The following is a 19,553-nucleotide window of genomic DNA, read 5'->3' as shown; positions in this document are numbered from 1 at the left end:
GAGGCCCTGGAGGATGACATTATTACACAGGATACAATGAATTACCTGACAAAGGATTACCCAAAGATACCCATCTTTTACACACTCCCTAAGGTGCATAAGAATCTGGAGAGACCCCCTGGGAGGCCGATTGTCTCGGCCATTGATTCACTACTACAACCACTGGCTGTCTATATTGATAGTCTGCTACAACATCATGTGCAGAGTATGAAGACCTATATAAAAGATTCTAATGATGTTATTGAGTCACTTGTAAAGATGAAATTGAAAGGAGATGAATGGCTGGTGACTTTGGATGTCACTAGCCTATATACGGTGATCCCCCACGATGAGGGATTGGCGGCCATAAGGAAGCAGCTACTAAGGAACCCGTATATAGGACCACCAGTAGAATTTATCCTTGATCTCCTGGAGACCTGTCTGAAGAAGAATTACTTCAGGTTTGAACAACAATACTTTCAACAACTGATGGGAACGGCGATGGGGTCCAATGCGGCCCCATCTTACGCGAATCTCTTTATGGCTGAATTCGAGGAACATGGAACAGAGTGCTTTAAGAGGAAGGAGATCGTCTATTTTAAGAGGTATATAGACGATCTCATACTGATCTGGTCTGGAGACAAGGAGGATCTACTCAGCTGGTTCAATGAACTAAATACTGAACATAGTACACTTAAATTCAAGATGAATTTAAGTCAGGAGGGCATTGAGTTTCTGGACCTAAAAATCTTCAAATCCAATCGGGGTCTTGGGACAACTCTGTTCCTGGAAAGCCACTGATAGGAATTCTTTGTTGGAAGCGACCAGTTGCCATCCACCAGCGCTAAAGAAAGCTCTGCCTAAATCTCAGTTTATGAGGGTTAAAAGGAATAATACTGACATAGGTCAAGCAGCAATACAGACGGATGAAATGAAGGAGCGCTTCCTGAGAAGGGGTTATCATAAGAAAATACTGGAGAGACACATCACTGAAGTAAATTCAGGCGAAGTCCAAAAACAACAGGTGAAAGAGCAAGAAAGGATGACCCTGGTAACCACGTATGTGGCGGACAAGAATGGTTTGAACACTATCTTGAAAAAGAATTGGAGGATATTGAGCCTTGAGGATGCCCTCCCCTTTAAAGGGATGGGCGAACCAAGAGTTGGGTATCGGAGAGGTAAATAATTAAAAGATATCATACAACTAACAGACCCTGTACACTGCTACACAACCAGGACATGGTTGAAGGATGTCAAGCCTGGTTGTTTTAAATGTAGTGGGTGTACCACCTGCAATGGAATGATAACCGGTAAATTCTTCCATCACCCAAGAAGTAGGAAAAAGTATGTACATAGGCACAGGATGACATGCACAACAAGTCATGTGGTCTACCTGCTACACTGCCCGTGTAGTTTGTTCTACGTGGGTAAGACCAGTGACAACCTGCGGATACGGATGGCCAATCATAAAAGTTCCATCAGAAGGGCTATCAAAAAGGGAGAATCGGATCAGCCGGTGGCTCGCCACTTCCTGGAGAGTGGACATAATGTCTGTGACCTGAGATATACATTAATAGATCATGTCCCTGCCCTACGAAGAGGTGGTGACAGGGGTAACATCTTATTGCAGAAAGAATCTAGATGGACACATGAATTGGACACCCTTACCCCTAAAGGCCTAAATGTGAAGCTGGACTGGCAGTGTTTCTTTTGATTAATTCTCTTGATTAATTCTCTTGAGTAATTCTTTTGAGTAATCCTTAGGATGATGTATGATTGTACACATTCCTTTACCCTAATATCATAGCTGAGTTTGATTTATGCTGACCTTTTTTAGGGTGCTCCTAGATTTAATTTTATCTATGTGTTTATTTAGGTGTTTTTCAGCCTTCTCTGTTTAGGTTTTAATATCTACTGTGACTAAGAGGTTACATCATTAGGTTTATCCCTAAGTTTATCCCTGTGCCTACATTTAACTTACTGGGATTTTAATATGTTCTGGCTATTATGATTAGTGGCTGGTATATATTAAATATTAGATATATTGAATGAAGAGATGAGGAACGACTCTTAACATGTATACTGACATAATCATATTGGTTGCTTTGATAATGGGGGTAAATGTTGCTGATGCTTTTAACCTGTAAATAACATATTGTCACTCTTTTTATTAACAGATTGTCACTTATTTTTTCACAGGGCTTATCACATTTTTTTCATAGAGCTCTGGTGTTGATGACACGATCACGCATTTGCGCCTCCAGCCACAAACAACGTCTAAGATGACGAGTATCTGCTGTGGTTGGCGCTGGTAGGTGGTTGGCGGCTTCCGGGGGTGTGACCCAATAGAGCGTGGCGTCTCCTTGCAGATGACGTGATTGAAGCGCCGGGTATGCACCGCTGCAAGCCGAGGCACAATGGGGAAGTTGAGGTGACTGTATTGCACTATGTTAATTGTTTGATTGTTTAAATGCATTTGTAATTGGTGCGGGGTGGGGTATAAAATATGCCACTGTTTGTTGTCACATTTGCTGTAAGTCTGAGGACGGGGGTGAACCCCCGAAACGTCACTAAGTAAATAATTGAAGTGTAAAACGGAGAGTGCCTGCTTCTCTCTGAGAATATATATATATATATATATATATATATATATATATACATACACACACATGCATTTATATCTTTAGAGATGTATATGTATGTTTCTAACACCTGAGACCTCATATCTTTGACCCCTTATAACTTTTTTTGTGCATTTTTTTTAAATTATTTTTATTAGTGTTATTATGACTATAACTGAACTTTTTAATGTATTTTTTAAGGCCTAGATTTGGAGTTTGGCGGTAAAAGGGCTGTTAACGCTCCGCAGGCTTTTTTCTGGCCGCACCATAAATTTAACTCTGGTATCGAGAGTTTAAACAAATGCTGCGTTAGGCTCCAAAAAAGGAGTGTAGAGCATTTTTACCGCAAATGCAACTCTCAATACCAGAGTTGCTTACGGACGCGGCCGGCCTCAAAAACGTGCTCGTGCACGATTCTCCCATAGGAAACAATGGGGCTGTTTGAGCTGAAAAAAAACCTATGGGGAAACACTTCCTACGTCTGCACCTAACACTCTGACATGTACCCCGAGTCTAAACACCCCTAACCTTACACTTATTAACCCCTAATCTGCTGCCCCCGCTATCGCTGACACCTGCATATTTTTTTAACCCCTAATCTGCCGCTCCGTAAACCGCCGCAACCTACATTATACCTATGTACCCCTAATCTGCTGCCCTAACATCGCCGACCCCTATATTATATTTATTAACCCCTAATCTGCCCCCCTCAACGTTGCCGACACCTGCCTACACTTATTAACTCCTAATCTGCCGAGCGGACCTGAGCGCTACTATAATAACGTTATTAACCCCTAATCCGCCTCACTAACCCTATCATAAATAGTATTAACCCCTAATCTGCCCTCCCTAACATCGCCGACACCTACCTTCAATTATTAACCCCTAATCTGCCGAGCGGACCTCACCGATACTATAATAAATGTATTAACCCCTAAAGCTAAGTCTAACCCTAATACTAACACCCCCCTAAGTTAAATATAATTTACATCTAACTAAATAAATTAACTCTTATTAAATAACTTATTCCTATTTAAAGCTAAATACTTACCTGTAAAATAAATCCTAATATAGCTACAATATAAATTATAATTATATTATAGCTATTTTAGGATTAATATTTATTTTACAGGCAACTTTGTAATTATTTTAACCAGGTACAATAGCTATTAAATAGTTAAGAACTATTTAATAGTTACCTAGTTAAAATAATAACAAATTTACCTGTAAAATAAATCCTAACCTAAGATATAATTAAACCTAACACTACCCTATCAATAAATTAATTAAATAAACTACCTACAATTACCTACAATTAACCTAACACTACACTTTCAATAAATTAATTAAACACAATTCCTACAAATAAATACAATTAAATAAACTAGCTAAAGTACAAAAAATAAAAAAGAACTAAGTTACAAAAAATAATAAAATTTTTACAAACATAAGAAAAATATTACAACAATTTTAAACTAATTACACCTACTCTAAGCCCCCTAATAAAATAACAAAGCCCCCCAAAATAAAAAATTCCCTACCCTATTCTAAATTAATAAATGTAAAAGCTCTTTTACCTTACCAGCCCTGAACAGGGCCCTTTGCGGGGCATGCCCCAAGGATTTCAGCTCTTTTGCCTGTAAAAAAAAACATACCATACCCCCCCCCCAACATTACAACCCACCACCCACATACCCCTAATCTAACCCAAACCCCCCTTAAATAAACCTAACACTAAGCCCCTGAAGATCTTCCTACCTTGTCTTCACCATACCAGGTTCACCGATCCGTCCTGGCTCCAACATCTTCATCCAACCCAAGCGGGGGTTGGCGATCCATCATCCGGTGCTGAAGAGGTCCAGAAGAGGCTCCAAAGTCTTCCTCCTATCCGGCAAGAAGAGGACATCCGGACCGGCAAACATCTTCTCCAAGCGGCATCTTCAATCTTCTTCCATCCGGTGCGGAGCGGGTCCATCTTGAAGCAGGCGACGCGGATCCATCCTCTTCTTCCGTTGTCTCCCGACGAATGACGGTTCCTTTAAGGGACGTCATCCAAGATGGCGTCCCTCGAATTCCGATTGGCTGATAGGATTCTATCAGCCAATCGGAATTAAGGTAGGAATTTTCTGATTGGCTGATGGAATCAGCCAATCAGAATCAAGTTCAATCCGATTGGCTGATCCAATCAGCCAATCAGATTGAGCTCGCATTCTATTGGCTGTTCCGATCAGCCAATAGAATGCGAGCTCAATCTGATTGGCTGATTGGATCAGCCAATCGGATTGAACTTGATTCTGATTGGCTGATTCCATCAGCCAATCAGAAAATTCCTACCTTAATTCCGATTGGCTGATAGAATCCTATCAGCCAATCGGAATTCGAGGGACGCCATCTTGGATGACGTCCCTTAAAGGAACCGTCATTCGTTGGGAGACAACGGAAGAAGAGGATGGATCCGCGTCGCCTGCTTCAAGATGGACCCGCTCCGCACCGGATGGAAGAAGATTGAAGATGCCGCTTGGAGAAGATGTTTGCCGGTCCGGATGTCCTCTTCTTGCCGGATAGGAGGAAGACTTTGGAGCCTCTTCTGGACCTCTTCAGCACCGGATGATGGATCACCAACCCCCGCTTGGGTTGGATGAAGATGTTGGAGCCAGGACGGATCGGTGAACCTGGTATGGTGAAGACAAGGTAGGAAGATCTTCAGGGGCTTAGTGTTAGGTTTATTTAAGGGGGGTTTGGGTTAGATTAGGGGTATGTGGGTGGTGGGTTGTAATGTTGGGGGGGGGTATGGTATGTTTTTTTTTACAGGCAAAAGAGCTGAAATCCTTGGGGCATGCCCCGCAAAGGGCCCTGTTCAGGGCTGGTAAGGTAAAAGAGCTTGTAACTTTTTTAATTTAGAATAGGGTAGGGAATTTTTTATTTTGGGGGGCTTTGTTATTTTATTAGGGGGCTTAGAGTAGGTGTAATTAGTTTAAAATTGTTGTAATATTTTTCTTATGTTTGTAAATATTTTATTATTTTTTGTAATTTAGTTCTTTTTTATTTTTTGTACTTTAGCTAGTTTATTTAATTGTATTTATTTGTAGGAATTGTGTTTAATTAATTTATTGATAGTGTAGTGTTAGGTTAATTGTAGGTAATTGTAGGTAGTTTATTTAATTAATTTATTGATAGGGTAGTGTTAGGTTTAATTATATCTTAGGTTAGGATTTATTTTACAGGTAAATTTGTTATTATTTTAACTAGGTAACTATTAAATAGTTCTTAACTATTTAATAGCTATTGTACCTGGTTAAAATAATTAAAAAGTTGCCTGTAAAATAAATATTAATCCTAAAATAGCTATAATATAATTATAATTTATATTGTAGCTATATTAGGATTTATTTTACAGGTAAGTTTTTAGCTTTAAATAGGAATCATTTATTTAATAAGAGTTAATTAATTTCATTAGATGTAAATTATATTTAAGTTAGGGGGGTGTTAGTGTTAGGGTTAGACTTAGCTTTAGTGGTTAATCAATTTATTAGAATAGCGGTGAGCTCCGGTCGTCAGATTAGGGGTTAATAATTGAAGTTAGGTGTCGGCGATGTTAGGGAGGGCAGATTAGGGGTTAATACTATTTATGATAGGGTTAGTGAGGCGGGTTAGGGGTTAATAACTTTATTATAGTAGCGCTCAGGTCCGCTCGGCAGATTAGGGGTTAATAAGTGTAGGCAGGTGTCGGCGACGTTGAGGGGAGCAGATTAGGGGTTAATAAATATAATATAGGGGTCGGCGGTGTTAGGGGTAGCAGATTAGGGGTACATAGGGATAACGTAGGTGGCGGCGCTTTGCGGTCGGAAGATTAGGGGTTAATTATTTTAAGTAGCTGGCGGTGACGTTGTGGGGGGCAGGTTAGGGGTTAATAAATGTAATACAGGGGTCGGCGGGGTTAGGGGCAGCAGATTAGGGGTACATAAGTATAACGTAGGTGGCAGTCAGCAGATTAGGGGTTAAAAATTTAAATCGAGTGGCGGCGATGTGGGGGGAGCTCGGTTTAGGGGTACATAGGTAGTTTATGGGTGTTAGTGTACTTTAGGGTACAGTAGTTAAGAGCTTTATGAACCGGCGTTAGCCAGAAAGCTCTTAACTCCTGCTATTTTCAGGCGGCTGGAATTTTGTTGTTAGAGCTCTAACGCTCACTTCAGAAACGACTCTAAATACCGGCGTTAGAAAGATCCCATTGAAAAGATAGGATACGCAAATGGCGTAGGGGGATCTGCGGTATGGAAAAGTCGCGGCTGAAAAGTGAGCGTAAGACCCTTTAATCACTGACTCCAAATACCAGCGGGCGGCCAAAACCAGCGTTAGGAGCCTCTAACGCTGGTTTTGACGGCTACCGCCGAACTCCAAATCTAGGCCTAAGTGTTTTGTGACACTTTTTGTTTTACGAAAGTTAACCAGAGCTTTGAGAACGCAATATCCTAACGAGCATTAACTTGAATTGTGCTCAAGCAATCACATTTTCTTTTAACTTGTAATATGAGCGATAAACCTGATGCTCGCAAACATTTTAGTCCTTTAAATATCAATAAAAAAATCACTCTACAGCACAAAAAAGAAGGATTAGGTACTTTACTCAAAGTGTTGCTATTATGAGAAAAAAATAAACCTATTTAATTTAATTGAATAGGAGATATATATATATATATATATATATATATATATATATATATATATATATATATATATATATATATATATATATAATACTTAAACTGGACATTTAGGCTTACTGGGCACATAAAGTAAAACAATAAAAAGCAGGTTACAGTAACTTTACCTAACATATAACTAGGTGCTCTTCTAAATAAATAGACCCCTGGTAAGGAGACTATTTTCTCTAATCTTAAACAAAGACTTTGATACTGGTAATGATGTATTTTATTAATTTTTCTAAATTTCTTTTAAAATTGTTACATCATTATTTCACCACTAGAGGCTACTGTTCACTGTTGTACATTTGAAAAGTAGTCTATTTTGTATCATAATTTACTATTGACAAGGTTGGGAGGTTAAGTGGGAAAGTAAGAAATAAGAGAAACAGAAATAAGTCTAGCCATTTAACACTAAGTAGCCATAACCTTGTTTTCTGTTTTAGCCAGTGAATTATTTGTGATTATAGCAATGTTATTGAATATCACACTGTATTCTAAAACCAAAGTGCAGAATATGCAGGCATAACTCAAGAACCAGCATGTGCATTCAGCTTCAGATAAAATTTGTCCATTCATCTGCATAATGACTAGATGAATGGACTGGGGACCGAAATAGGTGAGTTACTGAATTTTTCATATTTGTTAGCTGCATTAGTTTCTTTTTCCTTTGGCACTTTCAGCACCAAGAAAGGGGGAGAGAACACAGGAAAGGGGAAGGAGCTTAGATTGTTCGACAAATCAGCTTATTCATTTGCAGTGATGTTCAGGGAGTCTGACCATTCATGCATACAACTTCTCCTGTCCAATCATGACAGAAATTTTGTTAAATGATTGGGGCTCTATTACATATGGGGAGTCGCCCGCAAAAGCCGTCGACAACGATTTTTACGCGGTTTTGGTATCCAATATACAGCGCCGCATATAAATGCTAACATGGGACCGCGTCGCAAATCGGTATCCAATATTCAGCGCAAGGACTTATGTGGCGAAAATGAAGTCTTCTTTCAAGCCAATAGGATTTCAGTAGCTCTCATCTGACCCTTTGAAAAAGCAACGTTAGTGGCGAAACATGTTAGGGAATCGTTTGTTGTAAATGCCTTTAGCATTTTTTAATATGCAGAGCTTTTGGTCTTAACGTTCCATCATATAGTGGCTGATAATAGTTTCTAGTAAACTTATTTGTTAATGGGAATTTGAGTAGCTCTTATTTACCTTGTAAACTTAAACCATATGACTAGCATGGGGCACTGAAATCTATACACAGTGCCCTAAGTCTTAGCGTGTAACCTTTGTGGTGCTGTCTGGTAATCAGATATATTAGATGTTACGGAACATTTAAATTATTCATACTATGGCGAACTGAGCATACAAGTCTTATTATTGACAGCGTTCTAGCTGTATCGCCAGTGGTAAATTCCGTCATACCATCATAATTATATGTGACTAATAGATCACAACTTTATATCTATAGTGTTACTATAGCAAGCCAGACTGGTGGCCAGTTATAAGTGTTTCTTACGGATTTTTTGAATCTATTGATACAATGTTGAATCCAAGTATATAAGCCTCATTTGTCATCAGCTATACCACTGAACTGCTGACAGAAAATGTCATTATATTACTATAACTGTCACCCGTTAATTATATGTTCTTAATTCAGTTTAAGAATCCACTGTTTATAATATACAAGAAATAAAAGGGACAACCAGTTATAATAAAAAACTTTATTTAGTAATATATGAATACATTTTTTACACATTTCTTAAACTGTCACATACAGTGTATTTCAACTGAATCTATTCAGCTGATGCACCAACATTGTACCAGAAAGTGAACTTGATTTGAGTAATATGTGAATGTAACAATCACATTTATCTCAGTGCAGCCTTTGGGGCACAATAATATTTTAAATTACTATCAGCCATAAAGAGCAGCTCATCAGTAATCATTGACAAGCTAGCTACCCCAGATATCATAAGACACAATTTATTGTTACTCAAGCTTATTGCTGGTTTCTATAAGTGTGCATTAAACTATTTTTTGAACATATAACATTTATTAAACTCCTTTCTGTTATTTGGGTTAATAAGCCCTTATTTCTAGATACGTGGTTTTCCAAACTGTTTCTAACCAGATCTAGCCTCTTAATCCAAATGATTCAGGATTATGCAGTTAATATTTCCGATATAGGTAACATCTGAAGATATATTTATCACTGGCAGATCTGACACTATAACGGATTAGTGAAGCTATACACCAACAGTATTTTAAAAAATTTATTAAATCCCTCCGTTCTTGTCAAATATAAACTTAACCTCCTGTTGATAAATAGTTGACACTTAAACAGAACTAGAGGTCAATAAGGTATAACTGCATCCCTCCAGATTGGGATAAGAGGAAATAGAATCTTTGATCTTCCATATATATGATAAAACTCTACATCTAAATATCATTATTTCTGTACATATAACCCAAAGGACTACCAATGAACTGAGTCTATGAACTAAAGTTACTATACAGCAATACTGCAGTGTTACACAAAACCTAAGATCAATAAGATATAACTGTTGAGCTCAATACACATCACTTAATCCTCAAGAATCTATGATTGCTATAAATTTTCTGAGCTTTCCCGAGGGTATCACTCTTACTAAGTTTACTTGACTCAATACGATATACAACCACTTTTCACATCTTGTAAATATTGGATTTATATGTAACCAGACCAAACTCTGTGTTTTTAATCACTGTGTGTGGGGGGTTTTCTATTGTTTTTCTTTTTTTAAAATACCCAATAAAGGTTATATTTTAAATAAAATTTCTCGGCACTTCCTCTCCTAGGATACCCTGTTCTTGTCCATCTCAGCCACCTTTGATTAGGGGATGAGTGCTACTCAGGTGTACAACTCATCAATCTTTGGATTGATACAGTTTTTCTAAATGTACTAGTACACAGCACCCCAGCCAGTTTGTAAAATAGTGTAACTGGACTATTTATAAATAACGTACACGTCTTATTAATATTTCCAGTGGATAATAGGCTACCCTAATCAGTAAATATTAGCAGTGCCATTAGTACTTTTGCCAATTCTCATCCTATTGGCTGATTTGAATTTGAAGAATCAAATCAGCCAATAGGAATTCAAGGGACACCATCTTTAATCGCATACTTTGAATTCACTATTCAGTGTACGGCGGAGATAGTACGAAGAGGATCCTCCATGCTCCATGGCTCCGCGGTCACCGGTCTTCAGTTCCAGGGTCACCGATCTTCTGTTCCAGGGTCGACGGTCTTCAGCTCTGCGGTCATAGGTCTTCAGCTCCGCCCTCCGCTCCGTGCCAACTTGTTCCTAGAAGAAGAAAGAAGAGGTTGCCACTTGGAAGAAGACTTCACCGCCTGGAACAGGACTGCTCTGCTGGACTTCAGCAACCATGATGAGTACCAACCTGGGGGTTAGACTTTTTTTTTTGGGTGGGGGTTTGTTTTATTTAGATTAGAGATGGGCACTTCTTAAAAGAGCTAAATGCCCTTTTAAGGTCAGCAAAATAGCTAAATGCCCTTTTAAGGGCAATGCCCATACAAATGCCCTCTTCAGGGCAATAGGTAGTTTAGGTTTTTTAGTGTTAGGTTTTTTATTGGGGGGGGGGTTTGGTGGGTGAGGGGTTTTACTATTAGGGGGGACTTTGTTTATTTTTAATGTAAAAAATCTGTTTAAGTTAGGGCAATGCCCTACAAAAAGCCCTTTAAGGGCTATTTGTAGTTTAGCATTAGATTAAGGGGTGTTTTTATTTTGGGGGGGCTTTTTTATTTTCATAGGGATTAGGTTTAATTTTTTTATTTTTGATAATGTGTTTATTATTTTCTGTTATATTAGATTTTTTTAGTTTCTGTAATTGTAGCTTAATTTAATTTAGCTTAATTTTATTTTAATAGTAACTTTAGAATGTTTTAATTTAGGTAATTTGGTTTAATTTAGGGGGTGATAGGTTAGGGGGTATTAGGTTAGGAGGCTTAGTAATTTAATTATTTATTTGAGTTGTGGGGATGGCGGTTTAGGGGTTAATAGTTTTAATAGGTAGCTTACGATGTGGGTTAATGACGGTTTAGGGGTTAATACGTTAGGTAGTTTGCAATGTTGGGGTTGGCGGATATAGGGGTTAATAATTTAATTATTACTTGCGGTGCGGGTTTGATGGCGGATATAGAGGTTAATAATTAAATTAGGCATATTGCGTTGTAGGTAGGGATGGGCGAATGTGTAAATTTCCGAATTTGAATGTTAGAACGAATGTTATTACCGAAATTCAAATTAAAAATCCGAATGTTGATAAGAACGAATATTCTTAAAAATTCTATAATCGAATGCTATTTACAGTTTTCGAATGTAACTTTCTAATTCGAATGTTTATAATTATATCGGATGTCCACATTCGAAATTTCGAATTTAACATTTTATTTAACAAATACTAGTCAGAAGTTCAATAGTTCATGTTGTAGGGCAGGAATCTAGGAAATTGATACATAATAGATACAAATATATTATTTTGAATGTTTCTATATAGAATATTGCATAATTAGAATATTACATTTAAAGAAAGCATTAGAAATACTATTACAAACATATAAATTCAAATTTTTTTAATTTGAATTTTGCATAATTCGAATATTACATTTAAAGAAAGCATTAGAAATACTATTACAAATATAAATTCAAATTTTTCGAAGCGTAATCTTAATATTTTCGAATGTAATCGTAAAATTCCAAACCGAACATTCGAAAATCGAATGTTAGAATGTTATGTAAACATTCGAAATTCGATTTGAACGAATGTGTTAAAATTTGTTTCATTTTTCGAAAGTTTCAGGGTCCATACTTTTATTAGTTCTGATGTGGGTTTGATGGCGGGTTAGACTTTACAGGAGATTTGATATATATTTTATTTTTCTTAGGCGCCGGCAGTTTCTAAAGTGCCGTAAGTCACTAGTGGCTCCAGAAATTTGTATTTACGGTCATTTCTGGACATCGCTAGTTTATCCGACTTACACCACTTTAAGAACTGCTGGTATCCTATATGTAATACCCCAATGTGCGAGGTGAAATTAGGGCGGCGCGGTTTGCAATGCTTGCACTGAAGTCTGCGCCGTATATGTAATCTCGCCCTTGATGTGAGGGACAGCAAGTAAGGCATTAAATGCCAAACCGGCTTGTCGTAACCACTTTTTAACCTAGTGAATATCAGCCATCTTTAATCACTTTCATTTCAGATTTTAGTCAGAGCTGTTGTGTGTGACTTTGTCAGCTATTCCTCATTGTGTGTGCTGTTTTTTTCTGTTGGGAAAAAAATCCTTTGTGTGCAGAATCAGATTTTTTCTACTTGCAGTGCAGTGCAACTGCACATACTGCATTCTTTTCTTTCTTTTTTTTTTACTCTGGAGAGCAGGGATTTATCATTTTTCTTTGCTAGTTTAGTGTTAAAAGGGTTGTGTGCAAATAATATGATTATGTATCAACATGGAGCAGACATTGTAAAATCTATATTGCAATATATGACTGTATCACTCATACTGCTTTATAATGTTATATCTCTATTTTCAATAAAGTACAGTGCCCCAGAGGCATCACACAAGATTTTTTTTTATAAATCATAAGCACATTTTGCTAAATCGTGAGCACATTTTGCTAAAACGTGCTCACAATTTAGATAAATCATGAGCACATTTTGCTAAATCGTGTGCATGATTAAGCTATGTTGTGTGCACGATTTAGCTAAATCGTGAGCATGATTTATAATAAATTATAATCATGCTACTCCACCTTAAAGGGACACTGAACCCATTTTTTTTTCATGATTCAGATTGAGCATGACATTTTAAGCAACTTTCTAATTTACTCCTATTATCAATTTTTCTTTGTTCTTTTGCTATCTTTATTTTAAAAGCAGGAATGTAAATCTTAGCACCCAGCCCATTTAAGGTTCAGCCCCATGGATAGCGTTTGCTTATTGGAGGCTTACATTTACCCACCAATAAGCAAGCATAACCCAGGTTCTCAACCAAAAATGGTCCGGCTCCTATGCATCACATTCCTGCTTTTTAAATAAAGATAGCAAGAGAATGAAGTAAAATTAATAAAAGGAGTAAATTAGAAAGTTGCTTAAAATTGCAAGCTCTATCTGAATCATGAAAGAAAAATGTTGGGTTTAGTGTCCCTTTAAGCATGAATCCTCCCACTTACAGATCAGGCTCACCAGTTAATATTACTTTCAGTTTCAGTTCAGTCAGTGTTAGGATCAATATAGACAGACTGGTAAGTGTGGACCTCAGCCTCAGTCACATGGACTTCTAAAAGCCCAATGTTAGCATTATGTTATATGACAAACATTTAGCATTGCACTGCTCACAAAGTATATTTATCCTTTCACAATACATTGCAATTATATTCAAATTATTGGAGGTGAACTAGGTGTACATACATTATATTATATTTAAAGTATATATTGAACAGACATTAGTTAATTATTCAGGTTAAAAACTAGTTTCTCAAATCAAAATAGTTGTGCACCCTGTAAAAATTATGAATTGTACTATTTAAAATACATATTTTCTGTCTTTTCTCTATAAAATATTGTCACATTCTTCTGTCTTTTTTTAAGCAGGCAATTCGTTTTTTATTAAAGGAACACTCAATCAAAATTAAACTTTCATTATTCAGATAGAGCATGCCATTTTAAACAACTTTCCAATTTACTTCCATTAACAAAATGTGCACATTCTTTTTATATTTAAACTTTTTGAGTCACCAGCTCCTACTGAGCATGTGCAAGAATAAGTGTGTATGCATTTGTGAATGGCTGATGGCTGTCACATGGTACGTGTATGCATTTGTGATTGGCTGATGTCTGTCACATGGTACAGGACAGTGGAAAAATATATAACTTTTAAAATTGTCAGAAAAAAAAATCTACTATTAATTTTAAGTTCAGACTGAACTTCAGTGCTATTGCATTGTCTTGTTATCTTGCATTTGTTGATTATACAAATCTACTGTGTTGACTGGTCCTTTAATACTATGGAAACATCTAATTTGATTCTACTACCTAAAGAAAAAAATGGCAATGAGAACTGTATACATTTGCTCTGTGCACAATAGAATCATGGAAGCCTGTGTTATTGTACACACAATGCTGTACATTGCAAAGCTTATCCAACAGATAGGGATTGGATACCAAAGCAGTATAGCTGCAGAATGTGTTGTTTGCATTGAGATTATCTGTCTGAGTACAATGTAAAGTTTAAAGGGAGAGTCTACGTCAAATGTTGTATTGTGTAAAAAGATAGATAGTGCCTTTACTACCCATTCCCCAGCTTTGCACAACTAACATTGTTAGATTAATATAATTTATAAGAACTAAAATCAATAGCATTTTATAAGTTTGTCACAGCAAGACAAAAGCTAGTTATTGTGTACCATATAGATCAGGGTTCTTCAAACCACGGGTAGGGACCCATTACTGGGTCACAACACCATGTGTACTGGGTTGCGACTTGTGTGTGTGTTGTAGGAGTGTGTGTGGTGTATTGTATGACATTGTGTGTGTGCTGTGCGTGTGTTGTGTATGAGAGTGTGTGGGGTGTGTGGTGTATGAGAGTGTGTGTGTTGTATGAGAGTGTGTTTGGTATGTGTGTTGTATAAGTGTGTGTGTGGTGTGCGTGTAATATGAAAGTGTGTGTTTTATATGAAAGTGTGTGTGTTGTATGAGAGAGTCTGTTATATGAAAATGTGAGTATATGTGTGTTGTAAGAAATTATATGGGTGAGTGTGTATTATATGAAAGTGTGTGTGTTGTATGAGAGTGTGTGTGGTATGTGTGTTACATTAAAATGTGTGTTGTATGAGAGTGTGTTTGTGTGTGTTGTATGATTGTGTGTTGTATGAGTGTGTGGTGTGTGTGTTGTATGAGTGTGTGTTATTACATTTTACAATGCTTTCAAATTTGACTACAATCAAGAATAAAGCATGCACATATTTTAGTTGTTTATTTTTTAAGAAATTTTCAGACCAAGTATAAAAATTGGGCCCCAAAGCTATGTGGTATCATGGCACTGGGTCTGGGGGGAAAAGTTTAAAGAACCCTGATAAAGATAACACTGAGCTGACTCCCGTTGAATCGTGATGGATCACTGATTGGCTAAATTCAAGTATGCACACACCTCTGAGATAAGGGGGATTGGTCCAAAGCCTTATATACAGGTAATCACAGATTTGTTTGTATGAGTGGAATCAGTGCTGCGGTTATGGTCTCCTTTGATTTGGGAGTTCAACTCCATTGCAGTTTGTTAATGTATCATTTCTTATACCCTAGTTTATTGTCTGGCAGAGTAGACTTGTGATATAACTAGTATTGACCTATTTTGAATACTAGCTTTTTAGTTAATCACAATAAAGTGTTAGGTTTTAATATTTGAGGAAGATAGTGCGCCAAATCTCTCATTCCCTATCTTGTTCCTCCTTATCCCCTTTTCTTCTATATTTCCTTTTATCAGTTGAATTTGATAAGTGCACAGTTACTTACCAGTTTGTGCTGATCCTCACTGACACATAGGGCTCAATTTATCAATCAAGGGGCGGACAGGGGCGTAGATATTCGCCCCTGTCCGCCCCAGCTCTCCTCTGGTGGGCAGCAATCTGCTGCCTGAATTTAACATTGCCCACGAGCGCTATTTTGCGCTCGCCTGTTATCCCGCTACCTACCCACACACTGCCAATCATGTGCGGGCAGGAGCTGTCAATCTCCCTGGTCGGATGAGGAGAAGAGGGTAGGAAAGTAGTGGTGTCATGGCTGCTGCTTGATAAATCGTGACTGTAGGTTCTCTTGTGAGAACCTGCAGTCATAGGGAGGAGAAGGGCTTCAAAAATCAAGCCCATAGTGATGTCCAGTTCATGAACGATGCAGTAGAATTACATAATTAACAAGGGCATAATAAAAAGACAATGCAAAAACACCTACTCTGAATTTCAATTTAGCAGTAGATTTTTTTCTGACAAATTATTTATTTCTCTCATATTCCAGCCCCCTGTATCATGTAACAGACATCAGCCAATCACAGACTAGTATACTTATATCATGTGAGCTTGTGCACATGCTCAGTAGGATCGTGTTCCCCTAGAAAGTGTGAATATAAAAAGACTGTGCACAACTTAATAATGGAAGTAAATTGGAAAGTGTCTTAAAACTGCTGCTCTGTCTGAATCATAAAAGGTTATTTTGACTTGAGTGTCCCATTTAACTCATTTGCATGAAACACTCAGTTAACAGTGCACTGATTCAAATATAAGGTCACAGCAGTTCTCAATAGACCCCTGCCTTTACCCCTAACTGCACCTTAAATTATCCCTTACTGTCCTTTATATAAATACTCCTAACCATAACTTAACCCTAAGGACCCCTGTTAACCCTAACTGCCCCTAAATTAACCCCATTAATATTGCTGTGGAGCTCTGGGATAATAGTTATTTTGTTAATGTAAATGTATTATAATACCTATTAGGTAAATAAAGTGGGTATCACTTCCCTGTGTATGATCATGGAAAACCAGTCTTTTGTCAGATATGCACTTATTAGGCAAATACAACCGTACAAAACGCAGCATACTCTGTTCTATGCCCTTGGTTGGAACTAGAGCTGCGCATCTTCACTTGTCTCATGATTCGATTCGATTACGATTATCATCATAACGATTCGATTCTACGATGCATCGCGATGCATCACGATTACTGCACTATTTCTGCCCATTTTTTACATTTTTCAGGAAAAAAAATTCAAGCAGTCAAAATATTGAAATAAACTCTTTTTTTTATTTTATTAGCTCAAAAAAGGACACTCTTCCTGTGGCAAAGTCTAACCCCTAACCTTACACTTATTAACCCCTAATCTGCCGCCGCCGCTATCACTGACCCCTGCATTTTATTATTAACCCCTAATCTGCCGCTCCGTACACCGCCGCAACCTACATTATCCCTATGTACCCCTAATCTGCTGCCCCTAACACCGCCAACCCCTATATTATATTTATAAACCCCTAATCTGCCCCCCACAACGTTGCCGCCAGCTACCTACAATAATTTACCCCTAATCTGCCGACCGCACCTCACCACTACTATAATGTATTAACCCCTAATCCGCCTCACTCCCGCCTCAATAACCCTATAAGAAATAGTATTAACCCCTAATCTGCCCTCCCTAACATCGCCGACACCTAACTTCAATTATTAACCCCTAATCTGCTGACCGGATCTCGCCGCTACTCTAATAAATGGATTAACCCCTATAATGTAGGTGGCGGACACCGCCGCCACCTACATTATAGCTATGAGCCCCTAATCTGCTGCCCCTAACACCGCTGACCCCTATATTATATTTATTAACCCCTAATCTGCCCCCCCAACGTCGCTGCAACCTAACTACAAGTATTAACCCCTAATCTGCCGACCGGATATCGCCGCCACTATAATAAATGTATTAACCCCTAAACCGCCGCACTCCCGCCTCGCAAACACTATAATAAATTTCATTAACCCCTAATCTGCCCCCCCCAACGTCGCCACCATCTAACTACAAGTATTAACCCCTAATCTGCCGACCAGACATCGCCGCCACCTACATTATAGCTATTAATCCCTAATCTGCTGTCCCTAACATCGCCGACCCCTACATTATAGTTATTAACCCCTAATCTGCCCCCCCAACGTCGCCGTAATCTAACTACAAGTATTAACCCCTAATCTGCTGACCGGACATCGCCGCCACCTACATTATAGCTATTAACCCCTAATCTGCTGTCCCTAACATCGCCGACCCCTACATTATAGTTATTAACCCCTAATCTGCCCCCCCAACGTCGCGGCAACCTAACTACAAGTATTAACTCCTAATCTGCTGACCGGACATAGCCGCCACTATAATAAATGTATTAACCCCTAAACCGCCGCACTCCCGCCTCGCAAACACTATCATAAATTTTATTAACCCCTAATCTGCCCTCCCTAACATCGCTGCCACCTACCTACAATTATTAACCCCTAAGTCTAACCCTAACCCTAACACCCCCTAACTTAAATATAATTTAAATAAAACTAAATAAATTTACTATAATTAAATAAATTAATTCTATTTAAAACTAAATACTTACCTGTAAAATAAACCCTAATATAGCTACAATATAACTAATAGTTATATTTACCTGTAAAATAAATCCTAACCTAAGTTACAATTACACCTAACACTACACTATCATTAAATTAATTAAATAAATTAATCCTATTTAAAACTAAATACTTACCTATAAAATAAACCCCAATATAGCTACAATATAAATAATAATTACATTGTAGCTATTTTAGGATTAATATTTATTTTACAGGCAACTTTGTATTTATTTTAACTAGGTACAATAGCTATTAAATAGTTATTGACTATTTAATAGCTACCTAGTTAAAATAATTACAAAATTACCTGTAAAATAAATCCTAACCTAAGTTACAATTAAACCTAACACTACACCATCATTAAATAAATTAACTACAAGTACCTACAATTAAATACAATTAAATAAACTAAACTAAAGTACAAAAAAAAACCCATTAAATTACAAAAAATAAAAAAATATTACAAGAATTTTAAACTAATTACACCTAATCTAAGCCCCCTAATAAAATAACAAAGACCCCCAAAATAAAAAAAATGCCCTACCCTATAGTAAATTACAAAAGTTAACAGCTCTATTACCTTACCAGCCCTTAAAAGGGCCTTTTGCGGAGCATGCCCCAAAGAAAACAGCTCTTTTGCCTGTAAAAAAAAAAACACAATACCACCCCCCAACATTACAACCCACCACCCACATACCCCTACTCTAACCCAAACCCCCCCTTAAATAAACCTAACACTAAGCCCCTGAAGATCTCCCTACCTTGAGTCGTGTTCACCCAGCCGGGCCGAAGTCTTCATCCGATGGGGCAGAAGAGGACATCCAGATCGGCAGAAGTCTTCATCCAAGCGGGCAAGAAGAGGTCTTCCATCCATCAGAAAAGTACAAAAAAAAAACAAACACTGAATTACCAAAAATAAAAAAATATTACAAGAATTTTAAACTAATTACACCTAATCTAAGCCCCCCAACTAGCTATTAATATAGCTACAATATAACTAATAGTTACATTGTAGCTATTTTAGGATTTATATTTATTTTACA

This window comes from Bombina bombina, chromosome 4 (assembly GCF_027579735.1).
Source record: "Bombina bombina isolate aBomBom1 chromosome 4, aBomBom1.pri, whole genome shotgun sequence".
NCBI lineage: Eukaryota > Metazoa > Chordata > Amphibia > Anura > Bombinatoridae > Bombina > Bombina bombina.
This window is presented reverse-complemented; position numbering follows the sequence as displayed.